The 13,743-nt window shown below is 38.7% G+C and overlaps 1 protein-coding gene and 2 long non-coding RNA genes across 27 annotated transcripts in view; 1 reads left to right on the top strand and 2 right to left on the bottom strand.

Moving 5' to 3' along the window:
* Positions 1-13,743, bottom strand: part of LOC147845618 (uncharacterized) — a 349,241-nt gene that overhangs the window by 163,265 nt on the left and 172,233 nt on the right. The window lies entirely within an intron of this gene.
* LOC147845619 (uncharacterized) overlaps positions 1-13,743 on the top strand; it is a 388,114-nt gene that overhangs the window by 306,517 nt on the left and 67,854 nt on the right. The window lies entirely within an intron of this gene.
* The window catches only part of hoxb3a (homeobox B3a), a 51,321-nt gene that overhangs the window by 4,700 nt on the left and 32,878 nt on the right, over positions 1-13,743 (bottom strand). For 3 of the 10 annotated variants that reach the window (NM_131117.3, XM_087242078.1, XM_087242077.1), the window contains 1 exon segment: positions 4,500-4,566. The gene's annotated coding sequence lies outside the window, so the exon portion shown is untranslated. 10 annotated transcript variants of the gene reach the window in all.

Genomic DNA, 13,743 nt, shown 5'->3' with positions numbered 1-13,743 from the left:
TTCATGCACATATATGGCAACAATAACGAAGGCATGTTTTGTATAATTGATTTACGTCGTTTTTTTCATTCGTTCTTTCTTTCATTCATTTATTCTTTTTTTTTTTTTTTGCAATAATCGAGAAATGTAGGATAAAAAATTCATACTAGATCACTAATCAGTGTAAAAGAAGTCATTTTCATTCAAAATCCGTTGTAATATATATATATATATATATATATATATATATATATATATATATATATATATATATATATATATATAATGTTTTATATATTATTAAATTATAGAAAAAAATAAGTAATTATAAAGTGAAAGCTGCTTCGTGAAGCAGCAACTTTATGGTTAGTTAATACATAAATGCATAATTATAATAAGGACATTGTTATATTGGACTAGAGTCGTCAATGATTTTGTTCTTTTAGGACAGATATCTAAAGAAGTGCACTTCCATGCAATAAAGGTAAATTACTATAAATTTTTCATTATTTTGAACCAAATCTATAAATATTATGGAGATGTTTGTGTTTCTGTTGTATAAATTGTAAATGTGAGCTACAGCTTTTGAACATCAACCCAGTCTCAACACGTCACAAATGTCGGTCATTTATCTTCGAAGAGGACGGCCGGAATCCTAATCATTTACTCTAAGGAATTGTTCAGGGGAAAGAAAGGGGAGAGGAGGAGGGGTATAAAACTGGCATAATAGATATGAAATCATATCGTAGTTCCATTAAATGGAACACGTAATGTCTTGGCCCTCTTGTTACGGTAACACAATAACCAACTTTTCTGTAGATTCAACCCTAACGCAATTACAGAGTCGAGAGCGGACGTAGTAGGAGCAAGACCAGCCCTAAACGTCAACAAAACAATATAACATTACCTGTGCGTTTCTTTGCTAAATAAAAATAAGTTACATGCTAATTATTTGAGTATTCGAATGATTGTTTTTAAATTTATTCCAAAATATAGTAAATAAATATTCGATTACAGACACTAACATTCGGAAAGAATAGGCCTGAACGTCCAAATTCATTATCAGATGAAAACACACCTTAGGACCAATCGAAGGTTTTGCTGAAATCGTTAAAAATCATTTGAATATTTCACACTGACGATTCACCACGGCGGTCTATTTGATCGCGTAAAAACACCACCTCAGTCTCGAAAATAAACCCACGCTTTCATCCCGAAGCACATATAAAAACAAATATAGCTCAAAATTCCTTTGTTATGTAACCAAGCCAAAATGAGACTAGATAACACAATCTGGGGTGCATTTATTCAGGGGTAGCGAACGAAAGCTCCAGCTTCAATGGAAGCTTAAAGCATTGTGAACTCTTCTTGAACCGCGTTTGGAGTCATACGGTCATAAATCACTAGGACACACATACCGCCATTCACAAACTGATAGCCTATTTCAGACCAGCTTACCTTAGCCTCTGACGAGAGATGCGCGGGCAGGCATCATATTTTCCACATTCGGCCACGCTGCAATCAATAAGAAAGCCCAAAGCTCATACCAGTTTCGATATTCCAGCCAGACAGTACGCGTCAAACACCGGGTATCTCGAGCACGGCTGCCCCGCGCCAGAGTGCGGGCGCTGCTGGACGATTCCCCTCGGCTCGCGAAAGGGGGAGACGGTCTAGCATGAAAGATCTGAGGTATGCGAGGGGGGCTGCAAATGGACAGGCAGCACTGCTCCTGGCCGCCCTGTCGACTGGTACGCCCTGCTCGCAGATAACAATGGCCTCAGATTTCGCCTTCAATCTCCCCTCGCCTTTTCCTCAAGGCGCAAAATTGAACATCATAATCCGAGGTGGGCTCCCGATTCGCCGTAACGTGTCCTCGTCTCATGTCGGGGCCTGGGTCTGCTGGTATTATTAGCTCGCCTTTGCTAGGTTATTGTTTGTAGTCAACACCAGGCCTTTCCAGCTATTGGAAATAACGGAGCAGGCTGGATGTGAGAGGCGCAAGCGTTAATCCCCATCAAACAGCGTCACCAGTGAAAACTTATGCTAATTGCAGTCATTCGGGACAAGATAAAGGTCTATGACGGAAGCTGAAGAGTTTTTTCCCCGGGTCTTTTTCACTGTGGTTTAACTATTACGCTGTAGTAACATTATTTAGTAAGCAACTACAACTGAGGGGACCCATTTCTCTCTCCCTCTCTTACTCTACCGGTATATATTAAATTACCAGGAAGTACGTTCTCAGCGCCGGCTTGCCTCTAGCTTGAGGCAGAAACAACATTCTATCTGTATTGTTAATATTTCATCACATCCCTGCCAACACACCCAACTATTATAATAACTTATGCGCAAAATATAAAAACCAATGAGGTGGGGGTGCAAGATCAAGAGAACAGACAACAGGCGGACTTGAAATCTGAGGGAGGGGTGTGAAAAAAAAAACCGAAGAAGAAGAAAGATATTTTTATATATTAAGAAGCTCCAGTGAGTCCTGGTCACAGAAGTCTTGCGAGTTTCATGGATAGCGCAATCATCTTAAAATAGTAGAGTTTGTTATGAATTGCTGAAGGATGCATATAGACAAAAAAATCAACATGTCCTTTAAAGATGGAGGCCAGAATGGGAAAAAATACGAGAAGGAAAAAACGCAAAAAGGAAACGAGAAAGCCGACTAAAAACCAAAATGGAGGAAATAAGACAAAAAAAACAGCTCGAAAATGTTCAAGCGATATTGCTACTTCTCTCTCCTTAAGCCAAACACCACGTCTCCCTCTCTCTCTTACTCTCTCACTGTTTTTATTATTCAGGACACTACCCCCGTCGTTTATGGCTACGTAAGATTTATGACTTCCACCATACACAGGCAGCTGTAAACAGGCAACTTTAAAAAGATGCATTTCTTCTAGGTGCTTGAATAGAGAGCATCACCAACGGTGTGGGAGGAAGGCACAAGGCAAAAATGTAGGTGTCTGCAACTTTTTACTAAACGGCATTGTTCCTTATTTTGCAACCTTTGCTAAAAGGATCCAATGGGGAGCCACTTAAAAGGGCACTAATTAACTAACACGTGGGCTGAGGCAACGAAATGCAGAAAACACAATTTCTACTCTTTCATTTTGCCATCTTTCAGCTGTGATATAAACATTAACAAACTGTTATTGTTCAGACAGTGGAACGAATTTTACAGCTTGGATTATGACATGATTTCATGGACTGGGAGTAATATTGTTAATTTTCATTAAAAAAGGACAGCATATTAAGCTGCACGAAAATGGATGTTACATTTCGCTTTCTTTTCGACTGGAATACAAAAAAAAAAAAAAAAAAAAGACAACAGCAATCTCAGAGCATTATTTTCATGGATGTACATCACTAAAAACCAGAAGAAACGACACTTCCGGACACTATCCGACCTCAAGTGGAACACTGGATATTCGTTTTGAATTTTATTATAATGAATTTGATTATAAGGATTTTAAATATTTTGTATAGATGTTAAAAAGGATATTAAAGAAGTATTAAATTGTACACCAACTATTTACGCAGCATTATGAAATATTTTAGTTTGTGCTCCACTTCTTCAGTGTCAATGCCGTGTGTATTTTTTAACAGTTTGAAAACATTTTGCAAATTGATACATTTCGAAAAATAAAAAAAGCATGCAAATCTTTGCAATAAGTCACTTTCAATCACTATTGTGGAAGCAATTTAAAGACGAATACCGTGTCACATTGATATAAGGCACTAATGTTGTTAAAAAATAATGACATTAAGAAATATTTTTTAGATTAATATGGCATGCAACAATACAGCAAAGTGCTCTAGTAGCCTTTTGGCAAAACAATTAATGAACTGCTGTTGATGTTATTGTTTGGATGTTTATTTACATGGAAAAACATGTTGTGAGTGTTATTCTAGCATGGGACTTACTGTGAGTTGTGACTTGCCATTTGCTAAGCAATTATTTAAGGTGTCAAACGCTTTCTCAAAGACTGCAAATAAATGTTTCGCATGAGCAACTCCCAAAATGAAAAACGCACGTAATCACGACTTACTGTATCACTGCAATGCAGATTTCATAGGCTATTTGGATTACACTTTTTTCCAAGGACAACATTCTTTGTATATATTTTAACACAACGTATATGCGAAATGTGCATCGATAAATAAAACATACAGCAGAGAGATTTTTTGTAATGTCTGTAGTATACAACCGTTTAATTGCCATACACATTTAGTTTAGTATACGTAGTCAAGCATGCATTTGTATGCTTTTGTATTACATATTATTAGACCAAAAACTGAAATGGGAATGCTTGAAATGTAATTCCAATTAAAACAGTTTAATAAAGCATGTGGATTTTGCAAATTGTTCACTTGAATATAATAAAAATATATATTCAGATTTTATATTAATCCCAATGTTTAAAAAAATTAAATTGAATGAAAAAATTCAGTCTTCCCAAACACATAAGCAGAGGGTATACATCAATGTCAAGCGCAAAAAAGATTGAATCACTTACCGAGATATTGTCCTTTATCACTTCTAGATTTTATGCAAGGATACAGCTTCTTGATAACGAGAAGGAACTGTAAGTAGAGGAGCAGAAAAAGGGAGAGATGCAATCAAAACGGGGTCGCCAAAAATCCAATAGAGAACATCAGACCTCATGTAGAGAAATTGACCTCGAAGACAATTTGATGGTTGGCTACTGTTGACCGACATGTTAACCTTAAATTATGTTCGGGAATACCGAGAGAAATTCTAGGCCAACGAAAATGTTTAGGCGGTATCACAAAGTCCTTTACTTCTATTGATTTTCAGCATGTATTGAATTAACCATGATATTTCTAATCATTTAAAAACGGAACCTTTGGCCTTCCTAACGGATTTACTGACAGCAGTAATGTTATTTTAAAAATCAAAACGATTCAAACAGTGAGTCATGCTTACGTTATTTAAACACAGAAAAATATAAAAGCAAAAACTATATATTAAAAGCATGATTATTAAAAATGTTTAATTAAATCGCATTTTTCCTCAGATAAATGCATGGTCTTATAATAAAGAATTGCCTATTCTTTGTTCTGCTGTGTTTAAAATGTTGGCTTTGTATTATCCACAGTGAACTGGCATAGCAATAATAATAATAATAATAATAATAAATATTATCGTGTGTTTTATTATTATTATTGTTGTTGTTGTTGTTTTTGTTGTTGTATAATTATACAATAAACATTTACAAAACAGTTATTACAGGCAAATTACGAAACGAACAGAAAATTATTACAAATAACATGCGATAATGTTCGGCGACCATTAAGAAAACCATGAAGCGAGTCCCACCATTCTGGTATAAATTCCTCCCATAAACTTGACATAAACAGCGCTTAATCCAGACGGGTGCCCTGGAGGTCCGAAAATGGATATATACAGTAGGCGATGGCCTGAACAGAAATGGAATGAAATGGCCTTGCTGGTCTGCATAGCAGCGCTTATTAAAAGTGGAATAAAAACGTTGGACGGTTTCGTTCGCCGGCTCGTGACAGCTACCCCAAACACATAAATCAAAACGAGGATTCCCCCGACCTCCCCGACTCTGCGGCCTACAGCGCTATAAAGTTATTTATTGCATCCCCGCACTTACGCACGCCGTTGGCTCGATTCCATTCCCAGCACCCGGGCCCGTTTCTACCGCTGTCCGGGTATTTTTGAGTCGATTCGTCCCCGTTAACACACCAGCGACCCGCAGCCTTGCTGGACTAACCTAAAGTTACCTATAAAGTGAAGGGTGCTCGTGCCCCAGCAAGCAGGAACGCTGCTGCTCTCAGAACAAAGGGAGGAGGCAGCTCCCAGCCAGAAGAGCTGATGAGCCAATTTTTAGTGAGGAAAATGGAAGAGAAAGCTACCAGAGAGCAACTGCTTAGCCGAACCAGAACCAGCTTATCCTCTATTCCACGGAAAGTGTTCCAGTAGTGTATAATTATTGTTCGGGCTATCTAAGGGTCGGAAGGAAACAACCGGATTCACATGCGCTCATTACTGCGGGCTTTGCAACAAAGGGCTCCTGCATCATTTATTTAAATGCATATTAAGTGGATGCTCAGGCTGTGGGTGATTGTGTTCCCTTTTTTCAGTCTGTTTAAATATAGCAAACCTACTCTCGCACCCAATGAACTCGTTTACATGTCTGCTCACTTACAATACAGTTGCATTTTTAACCTTATTATTCCTCTCACTCTCGGATATTGCATCGCTTCTCTGTTTGGTCGCAGCCATCTGTGATATAGTTCCTAATTTTAAAAATGTGCATGCAACACGTACGTACGAACATGGGAGAGAAAAACACACGAAAGGCGCGCGGCTTGGCTTTGACAGATTGGCACAGGGTTTGCAGCTTGACCTTTCCGTGGAGGTGCGATAACTCACCAGATTAATGATCAATCAGAGGTACTTTGGAATCCCCTTGTAATGTCTTATATTCATGCATTAATCTCCCGTCCTGTACGTCCACAGGCTCTTGATAAGCACGGATGGCACCTTCTGTGGAAGTCAGCGCAAAGCCCACCTCATCCCATTTGTTGTATAATTTGTAAGGCGGTTGTGAACTGGCGATTTAGTAGTGACTGGGCCCTCTTTCCACATACAAAATAATGCCCTGGATCCTTTGTTCACGTGACACGCATGCGTCAGAATGTCTTTTAAAATCTTTCAAGGCTAACAAATCCAAAACATATATAGCTTTTTATATTCCGCGATTAATGACTTCTTGACCGTTTTCTTGAGTGCCACACAGCAAAAAACACTGATTTCGCCTCCCATCACAGAAATGGCGAGCTTTCATCAAGTCCGTTCGTTGAATTCCAGTGCTTTGAAAAGTAATGAGCTCGAACGCTTAGCATACCCAGATGCCGAGAGAGAAGGCTGTTTTTAACTGGGAGAGGCTAGATATGTCTTCTTTTCTCTTGCAGTCTGGCGGATGACATCCAACTTTCAACACCACAAACTTCAGTGTGAGGCCACTGGATACGTTAGGCCTTCTGTGGCCAATCTTTGAACGATTAAAGGCGTTTCTGCTCTCGCAGGCTGTGTGAATGGACAGGGGGCTTGGTTTCTGACACCCACGCATATAGCATCAACTAAAGATTTCTCGTTTGGCTTACTGACCTGTATGCAATGCTCAGAACAAATAAGATTGAACAAATTAAGAACTTATTCTCATTTGTTGGGTCAGGTGGTTACACTGTTTGATCTGTTTAACTGACCCGGCCTAGAGGTGTACCTAGATGAAAATATCGTTTAAATGGATTTACTTGTAAGACTAACTAAACGTAACTACAAACCTGGAGATTACACATTGCTGCGCAACCCCGTACCCTAAATAATCTAATAGTACTCACCAGGATGGTCTTGTATCAAAAAGAAACTGAGCTATTCTTCCACAAAGTTAATTTTTAAGGACCATCTGTGCACAGGGTGGATAATGTTTAACTTTTTTTGAATAAAGACACTGACTGGGGAAGAGACAGGGTCTTTGGGTCAACCCAGACCCATGCCCCCAGGGTCCCCAAAACTGCCAACTTCACAAATTAGACAACTGACCAGAGAACATAAAAAATACACTCCGTTAGACGTGAAACAACTGCAGTTTGATTTTAACTTCAAGACTAATAGAAAAGTTAAATCATTCAATGAATGATTTATTTCGTGGTCACTGTGTAAATACGTTCAAAGCTACACAACTCCACACACTATTGCAGTTATGGGTGCCCATGAAAATCACAGATTGTGGTAATTATGACAGCAATAACCTATTCTGAGACTAAAATGTATATAAAAAAGGTTTATGAATTATTTGACAACTGCACTATACTTTAAATTGCTCCCTCTTACTGGTCCCCCTCTCTCTTTGTCAGTGATTTATGATAAAATCAATTAAATTATATTCACTAAGAGTTTTGTGGGTTTTATTGAGATCTGTGAACTAGTTCACGAAACCGCTGGTCACAGTTCTCTTTTGGGCTAACGACCATGAAGGCAACAACAAAACCAAAAGTAGTACTTAGAGAACAGATTTTTCAAAATGTGTCAAAGCGCGCAGTTTGCCTCAGTTGGCTGCTTTCTGAGCTTGGTAGAACCTTTTGGTGCAGATGTCTGCAAGTGACCATGTAGCTTTTACTTGTTTGATGTCAAACATTTGTGCCAGAATCTTTAAATGATTTATAGTCAATGTTTGTTGACATTTGATTATATTATGTATTCGTCCTATGTTACAAGGGGCATATTCACTCATCTTTACTCATTAAAAGAAAAACTATTAAAAAGTTGTAGTTTTTACGCGACGCATAACTAGGAAATTATTATTAGTAGTAGTGATGGTATTTTGTTATTATTGTGTATTGTATAGTGGTGCTCTAAATCAATTATCATGTAAATTGTAAAATATTACACATATTTAATAACCAAATAATATGAATGCATCTAACACTAATATGATGCATTTGCATCTGTATAAAAGATACAAATGTCTCGGATGAAATAAAAACTGCAGGGTTAAGCAATAATAAAATGTGACCAGGCTATTGTAGAATAAAAATTCGTTGTTGTTGTTCCTTGTTTTCTTTTCTTTTTTTTTTAAAGACCACGTTTAAACGACCAAGGAACAGGAAACACAGAGGAGACATTATGTTTCAATATAGCCGTCTACCTTGAGGCCACATTTGAATTATTAGCCGCTCCTCTATTACATTTGACAGCTTGCGCCTACTGTAGGTTTTAGGGACACCAGTCGTTTTACAAGCTGCAAAATTGAAAAATAACAACAAGACTAAATGGCCATAAGCCCATTTTGTGATACCTGTGGCGCTTTCAGTGGAGAGCAAAGCAAAGGCTGAAATTAGGAGCTGTTAGTAGAATAAGCAGTCTGTCTGTTTGGGTCATAAATCTGTCTTTTTACACTTTCAGACCTCTGCGCGAATCTCCACACTTTTCCAACTAACGTTAGTGAGTAGGCTATTTGAGAAATTAGGCTAACTGGTGAATAATCTTATGAGGAGTAACGTCAGTTAAAAACAGTATAATACAGCAATAAAACAAATGAGGTTAGCTATGCGTGGAATGAGACAGCTTTTTAGTCCTCGTTGGTTACCAATTTGAAAGCAAGTATCTTCAGTTGTTTGAAAACAAAGAAAAAAGTTTTCGAAATCGGGCACACCCAGGGATGACTAGGTCACACAACGGATAATTAATGACTTGTCGGCAGAAGAGCTCGGGACACAAGGAAGAGTCCAGGCATGCGGCATCATTCGAAGCTTGCAAATCTTACCTGACATCCAGCATTCCTCCCGGTTTCTCCGTCGAAGATGGGCCTTTGTTTTTTGGAATACTTTTGCAAAACGACGGAACTGAACCCTGAAAGGATTGTTTTATAGATTTATAAATTGTTGATCGATGCGAAAAGGTAACTTTTTATAGCTTCCTTATCGATTCAATGGTTTACACAAAACCATAAAATTAAGCTACCTTGTGGATCACAGCGTTCATGAGCGCGCTGGGAACTGTTAATGCGCGCACATTCCACACAGGCGTACACAACCACAATGCTCCGGGAGCTCGGCGCTTTTCCTTCAGCCGAACTTCAGGCTCTGAGTCTTAGCGTGTGACTGCTCTGGAGCACCACTCACCAGCAGGCGAAAGATTCCACCTCTAGCCTCAAGCTGTCTGATCGTCTCTCGCTGCTTGAGCGGAGCAGGGTGGATTGACACGGTGAACTAGTGAACCAGTGGACTGACAGGACACACAGGGTGGAGAAGCCAACGGGGTTCGTTTGTCCAATAGGGTACTGCACGGCTACGGGGCCAACACATGGGCCATATGGTTATTGCAACCTGCAGGCTTCGGCAAGGGCGAACACGGTCAACCTCATTCCGATAATTGTTCCCTTTCCTGTCGACATCCAACACGATTATTGTCTCCTTTTTTCATTTTAAGCGAACGATGTCAAATTCCGATAGATAGAAAAAGCGTTGTACTTAATATTTTCCTTAGTTTAGAAAAATAAGCTTGCAGAATAATTTAGTAGGTCACGCTTTAGTTGGTTTTGTTTTGTAGACTTTGTCCTAATTCATATCACCGGTATTTGTCAGAATTGCATTGCAACCCTCCAAGTCACTGCACTTGGCTTCCCCTCTTCGAGGCTTTTGTGTTGTAGGTTGTACACAACCCACGCATAGATAGCATAAAACAACAGGCGCGTGCGCTCACACAGATACTCACACACACACATGGACACACGGCAGATATAGACGGAAGTTCAATTATAACTATTTAAAAGTGTGATGATAGTATCCATGCTATTCTTAGCCACTGCATGAAAAGGCAGACACTGGCTCGAACATTTCCGGCAAAATTCTCTTATCGCGCTCCCCATGCTCCTCAAATGGATAGGAATCCAGCGTGTTGCCTCTGGATAGCGTTTCTCAGCTCATTTTTCATGCGCTTTCAATCGCTGCCCTGTGTAGACCGTTATGAATTAGAGAGAGGTTTGATATTGATTTATTTCCAAATGGGTAATTATTCGTGCATTAGCAGACAAGGGAAACACCTGGAAAACTCTCCCAAGTTAACAAAATAAATCGTAGTTACGTACAATTGCTACTACTGGCCTAATAAAATGACGAATCCAATGAAAGACAAAAGGACTTAAGTGACCAAAAAACATGATTTCATTTAGTCACCATGCGTAGTGTCATGAAGTCCACGATCAAAACTGAATACGCCATAATGATTTAGTGAAAACGAATACACAACTTTAATCGTCCAGCCATTATTGTTTGGTGGCACACATATTGTTTTGTGGCACACACACACGAAATTCATTTTATTTATTTATTTATTTATTTATTTATTTATTTATTTACTTACTGCATATGTAATCCACAATAAACTAAATGGTTTATCTGATTTATACCGAAGCCGTGGAGCAGTATCATTATTATTATTATTATTATTATTATTATTACTAATATTATTATTATTACATTTATATTATTTATTTTTTATTATTGTGCCCACTCTTTTACGTGTTTTAATAATTGTATGTTTTAACCTAGAAGTTTTTTAAGATGGCTAAACAGAGGCTTAGTTTAAACATCGCTCCATCTTGTTGGTGTAGATTTTGATGCAATAAGAGGACAATATGGCCGACATCCAATTGAAAGGCTAAGGAAACTTGCTAGTGATGAACTAGCAGAAAGAGGAAGAAAGCTACACAAACATCTCCTGTAATATATTGCAGGCCTGTCTGTAAACAGTTATCAAGACGCATAGTAACTTGATTTACTATAATCAGTATTTGCTTTCTTTATGGGCTATTAAACGGTTTTAGATCACGATTTTAATTTTGACACATTACCATGCAATTAATCTTTATGCAGTACCACTAATATACTATTCAATAACCATTGAACTATATAGGATTATATATTTGATCGCATAAATTTGAATAATCTATACCACAGTTTTTTTTTGTGATAACCCTAAATGTATAGCTGTACACACTAAAACTGTATTTTCCTGCAAAGATGTGGGGCTTTAACGTCTATCAAAACTGACTGGCGTTTTGAATCATTTATTCAACCTCGCCCGTCACTAAACACGTGAAATCAGATATGTGATCCGCCTGGCGAGTCCCTGCACGAAAAAATGTCCCATCTCTTCGCCCCCTGCGCATCCTCCAAAATGAGCTCAGATATTGTTTTTGACACACCGCCCGGCAACAAGGTGCGCTGCTGGAATTATACATCTTGAACGTGCTCGCCATGCCGGTGTGCCCATTAATATTTGATAGGAGCCAGGGAGTTATTATAATTTTTGTTATACCAAGGTTTGTTCTACCCAGGTGGAAAGAAGGTGAATACAAAACAATGGCAATGCAATTAAGCAAAGCCTCCATCAACTTATATTATTGTTGTTGTTTGCTTTATTATTGTTGTTGTCATTATTTTCTGGTGCTGTTGTGTTGTTGTTGTTGTTAAGTTTGTATCTTGAACTTATGCATGCATTTATTATGTCTATCTGACTAAAATAAAGCTCGATTAACCTCTTTGTTTCTGGTCGTCTTACTCAGCGGCGCATGTGCGTTGCACAATCAATGCCATTTACAAACCAGTATTAACACGTCATAAACAAGATTTGCTACAGGTAAAGTGGCTCACTTGACAAGCCCCCTCTACGTGTGATGAAGTGGATTTAGTTCATATAGCATGCCAGCTAATAAGGCTAGATATTGTGCTATTTTATTCTAGGTTTTCACAGTATTGAACTCACTTGTAGACAGAATTTGTAACATTTAAATGGATATTGGTATAGCTACCTGTATTGTTCAGTCAAGTCAGAAAGCCTACGCCTAAATCTGGCAAAAGCAGTGTATTTAGCTTGTACCATATTCGAAAAGAACATCAGAGAAAAAAAGATCTTTGTGTTTGAAATTCTCGTCCGTGACCCTCTTTTAGCGTAAATGCAATTTAAACTCTGTCGGTGTTCTAGTTAAGGATAAACTAAAGCAGTAGCTGCCCCTTTCAGCTCAGTAAGTACGCCAATTAGGTTTTTACACCATGAAGAAAAACAGCTGCAGTCCAGGTATGAGACCCCTGGCTATGAGTTTCCTGGCGGGCGCGGACACTTTTATGAGATTTACAAGGCGACGAGGCGTTCCCATTTTGCCAAATTTAAACAAATCTTCCCTTAATTGGTAATTGCATATTCAGTAACTCAAGACCTGCAGCTACTTAGCCTTCATATTAGTCGCTGATCCATTGTCGTAAATCGTTCGCGATAATCAACTTGGGTGCTTAAATCTGAAAGAAGAGAGCAAGGGGTTCGCGGGCCGTTTTCGAATCAGAAAGTCGGCAAGCTTAAACGGTAATCCGGGGAATCTCTTCCTCGTTCCCGCATATCGTTGCTCGCCCATCATTTTCAAAGAGAAATGATTTATCGCGCAGACGGCCATAAACAACACAACTCCCTCACAAATACACAATGGCAGCCCCGCTGCCGCTGACACACATATCACTATAAATCAAGCGAAGTAGCTGGCTGAAAAGACGGTACATAGTGGGAGAGAGAGAGAGAGAGAGACATGCAAAGGAAAGGAGAACGACGGTTTATATGGGATGGTGAGGAAAAGAAGGGTAACACGCTGCTTTTGTTTATATATATGTATATATATATATATATATATATATATATATATATATATATATATATATATATATATATATATATATGCATATATACATATATTGATATGAAAGGATCATGGTGTTATGCTATGACATGTCGCATCACTCCTGTTGGCAGATGAATTCAAACGATGGAATGGGTTTGTGATACATGCATGACAAGGGATGGCGAGGATGAGTATTTCTGGATGATATTTACCACAACACCACAAAACGGCAAATAAATGCAAGGAGTCGGGTAAGCCTGGAATGGTTGGCGGCGGTCGAAGTGGCGTTCCCCGTTTCCTCGTATACTCACAAGCTTCACACGGTGAGACGCTCCCCCGTCCAAATTTGTTTTATTGCAGCCTCCGTGAGGGTCTCTGCCTGTGCTTTTTTTCGCTCCTCTATAGGGCTTGTTTTTAAAAGGACAGTTGAATTTCACGTCAGACACTAGGAGACCATGTCTGCGATATTCCTGACGAATACATATCTATTCTGCAACCACTGCATTAATTATTTAATGAATCACGTGACCAGGAGGGG

This window comes from Danio rerio, chromosome 3 (genome assembly GCF_052040795.2).
Source record: "Danio rerio strain M-AB ecotype USA chromosome 3, GRCz13ab, whole genome shotgun sequence".
Taxonomy (NCBI): domain Eukaryota; kingdom Metazoa; phylum Chordata; class Actinopteri; order Cypriniformes; family Danionidae; genus Danio; species Danio rerio.
Note: the sequence above shows the minus strand (reverse complement) of the source record. Positions and strands in the feature narration are given on the sequence as shown.